At 49.3% G+C, this 3883-nt stretch overlaps 1 long non-coding RNA gene across 1 annotated transcript; it reads right to left on the bottom strand.

The window, feature by feature from the left end:
• Positions 1–1096: 1096 nt before the first annotated feature.
• LOC147583804 (uncharacterized) lies at positions 1097–2698 on the bottom strand. Its single transcript, XR_015243437.1, has 2 exons — positions 2388–2698; positions 1097–1756 (listed from the first exon to the last, which is right to left on the bottom strand). It is a non-coding gene; the product is annotated as an uncharacterized LOC147583804 (long non-coding RNA).
• Positions 2699–3883: the final 1185 nt, after the last annotated feature.

The raw sequence follows: 3883 nt of genomic DNA, 5'->3' as shown, positions 1-3883 counted from the left end.
GCACAGTGCTCCCCGAGGGGCGAGGCCAGAAGAGCAGAGCCCCCTTCTCCCTCCTCCCCTGCAACCATCACGTTGGCTGCTTTTCTGACGTGGCCCCTCGGGGAACACTGTGCATTTGATTAGGCACATGGGGCATCACTCATCATGATGTGTACAGGTTCACGAACTTCTGCGCTCCTTCCCCGCCCCTCTCCTCTCACACAAAAACGCAGTGGGACTTGGGAGGCTCCGAGGTGTCCCGCAGCGGGTACATAGATACATAAACTGCGCTCGAGTGGGACACTGGAATATCATTCAGCTCTTGAAAAGACTGCGCTTTCACACCACAAAAAGCCATGGGAGAGTCTTAAATGCTTGGTTCTAAGTGAAAGAAGCCGATCTGAGAAGGCTCCAGAGGGTCTGATCCCAACTCTAGGGCATTCTGGGAAAGGTGAAACCGTGGAGACAGGAAAAGGATCAGTGATTGCCAAGGGGTTGGTGGGGGCGGGAGGGATGAAAAGGCGCAGCACAGAGGAGTTTCGGGGCAATGAAAATACTCCCTAGGAGACTATAATTGTGATCACCTGTCATTACACATCTGTCAAAACCCACAGAATGTATGACACCAAGAGGGATCCCTGACATAAACTATGGATGCTGGGTGATGACGGTACCTCAGTGCAGGTTCATGTCGATAGTGGGAGAGGCTGTGCTTCTGTGATGGCAGGGGGTCTCTGGGAACTCTATATTTTCTGCTCAATTTTGCCATGAACTTCAAGCTGTTTTTTTTTTTTTTACATGATTTTAATTTTTATTTCTTTATTCATTTATTCATTTATGTTTATTTCTTTAGCTAGGGAGAGACAGAGACAGCATGAGTGGGGGAGGGGCAGAGAGCGAGGGAGAGAGAGAGAGAGTCCTGAGCAGGCTCCACACTGTCAGTGCAAGGAGCCTGATGCGGGGTCAACCTCACAAGCCATGAGATCGTGACCTGAGCCAAAATCAAGAGTCGATCGCTTAATCGAGGGAGCCACCCAGGTGCCCCCCTCCCCCCAAAACTGTTTTTTAAAATCGTCTATAATACATACACACACACACACACACACACACACACACACACACACACAGTCTGTATTGATGTAGGTCAAGGGAGACAGATTATCTCTAGAATGCCTTCTATGTTTTGCACATCGTTGGTGGGAAGAAATTTTCTGTCCGCTTCGTCTCTGTTCTTCCTCCCTCTGGTAGGAGACGGTCTTTGGGCAGAGTGAGGCCATCACTTTGCACGTATAGAGCATGAAGACCTATGTGATTGCAGGGGATGGAGGGTAGAGGGAGAAGTGGCTCTGGGAGAAGGGGGGCTCTGGCCGTTTCTCTGACATTGGTGAAGCCTGTGAGGACTCAACCCCGATGAAGCTTGCGTAGCACCCCCTAACTCGTTGCTGCGCCCCACCGGCCCTTGCCAACCCTGAGGGCACAGCAAAAGGACACACTGGGAAAAAAACAAGTCACATATAAACTTTGGGTCCCATGATGCCGCCGTCTGCCAAGACCCTTTGGCTCGGGAGCTCTCAAGAGTCATCGTGGCCAGGACCTGGGATGTCCGCGTGGAAGGCAGAAATTGAACCCCCGTGGAAAACAAGACCCAGGCTGAGGACAGAATCTGGGAGAGGAAAAACAGAGGGTGGGGGTTTCTGGAAGGTGGGAGTGCTCCCCGGTGTTTGGGGCCTGCTGGAGAGTTCACAGTAGATACAGGAACAGAGAGTCCGGCAACGGCCTTGAGGAAGGCAGATTCAAGGGTATGTGTGTGGGAGGTACAAGGGAGGGAGTCAAAGAAGATGAGAGGCAGTGGAAACTTCGTCTAAAATCTTCCCTCTGCAACCCCTCTGCGTCTCCAACCACCCTCCAACTGCTCCCCAAAGCTATTCTTCCCCACGACCCCATCCTTCCACCTCCGGGAGGCCTCCCTTTGTGTGCCTTTGCCACAGCCTAGCTTTCTCTGCAAGTCAATCCCTGCTGTGGAATTGCAGGGTATTGGAGAGGAAAGGAACCGTAACCATCGACTAGTCCAAACCTTCCCCCCCAAGCTAAAACAAGCTCCCTCTACAGCATCTCTGTCCCCTGTTGTGCAGCCTATCTTTGATTCTTTCTGTGGGAAGGGAGCTCACTACTGAGAAAAACAGCTCCTTCCGGCACTAGAGGCTCCAGATCTATTCTTCCGGGAGAATCGTGCACGCAGTAGGTCCTCAGCTCCTGTTTGTGGAGTCTGTGTCACTGTCCCCCCGACTCATTTCTTAACCTCCCTAGCAAATTACATATCCCAGACACGAAGCTAATTGCCAATGTGCGGGGTAACTTGCAGATGATAGGTTTCCATTTCAAATACATGGATTAATACAGCCACCTACTATGTGCCAGGAGCTGGGGACTCATCCTGGATGAAGACAGACGCCGTCTCTGTCCTCATGGAGCTTATGTTCCTGTGGGAACACAAGACACAGAACAGCCAAAGACACAACTATTTAATTACAGTTGTGGTGAGCGCTCTGGGAGAGAGAGATGTAGCCTGGATTATAGACAGGGAGACCATATGACAAGGCGGTCTTAATGAATGTTCAACACTCTTGTTGAACGTGCGGGCATGAAACTGGCCGCACGAAGTTGCCAAGCAAGTCATGAGAACAAATCTGTTCCTTAGGGGCAGAAACCTTCTGCAAGGAGGTTTGTCTATGGCAGACTGTTGAAGTTATGGCTCCCAATTTGTTCACATCTGCTTGTCTCCACCCATTCAGAGGATCCCCATCCACACTGAGTCAGGTCTTAGCCCTGTGACTTATTTTGGCCAATGGGACGATAGGATAGGTGACAGAAGCAGAGGCTTGAAAAGTACTTACATAGTGGAATAAAAGACGGGAGATTGCTATAGGTCCTCGGACATTTACAAGGATAGTGAGGGAAGTTTATGAACAATTTTATGTCAACAAATCAGAGAACTTACATGGCATAGACAAATTCCCGGAAATGTAGATGCTTACTTAGGAAGAAATGGATGACCTAAATAGTCCTCTGTTTAAAAATGGAATTCGGGGGGCGCCTGGGTGGCGCAGTCGGTTAAGCGTCCGACTTCAGCCAGGTCACGATCTCGCGGTCCGTGAGTTTGAGCCCCGCGTCGGGCTCTGGGCTGATGGCTCAGAGCCTGGAGCCTGTTTCCGATTCTGTGTCTCCCTCTCTCTCTGCCCCTCCCCTGTTCATGCTCTGTCTCTCTCTGTCCCAAAAATAAATAAACGTTGAAAAAAAAATTAAAATAAAAATGGAATTCGGAGGGCACCTGGGCGGCTCACTTGGTTAAGTGTCCAACTCTTGGTTCCCGCTCAGCTCGTGATCTCATGGTTCTTGAGTTCCAGCCCTGCTTGGGGCTCTGCGCTGACAGTGCAGAGCTTGGGATTCTCTATCTCCCTCTCTCTCTGCTCCTTCCCCATAAAAATAAATACATAAAAATTAAAAAATAATAAAGATGGGGGGCGCCTGGGTGGCTCAGTTGGTTGAGCATCTGACTTTGGCTCAGGTCATGATCTTACAGTTTGTGGGTTCGAGCTCTGTGTCGGGCTCTGTGCTGACGGCTCAGAGCCTGGAGCCTGCTTCGGATTCTGTGTCTCCCTCTCTCTTTGCCCCTCCCCTGCTCATGTTCTGTCTCTCTCTGTCTCTCAAAAATAAATAAAAATGTCAAAAAAATTTTTTAAATAAAAAAATAATAAAGATGGTCAGAAGAGTGATTTTTAAGTAAATAAATAAATAAATAAATAAATAAATAAAATTTATGATTAAAAACCTTCCTACAAAGAAGGGGTGCCTGGGTGGCTCAGTCAGTTAAGCATTTGGCTCTTGATTTCGGCTCAGGTCACGA

This window comes from Puma concolor, chromosome A2 (assembly GCF_028749965.1).
Source record: "Puma concolor isolate L17-30 chromosome A2, mPumCon1.1.hap2, whole genome shotgun sequence".
Classification (NCBI taxonomy): Eukaryota; Metazoa; Chordata; class Mammalia; order Carnivora; family Felidae; genus Puma; species Puma concolor.
Note: the sequence above shows the minus strand (reverse complement) of the source record. Positions and strands in the feature narration are given on the sequence as shown.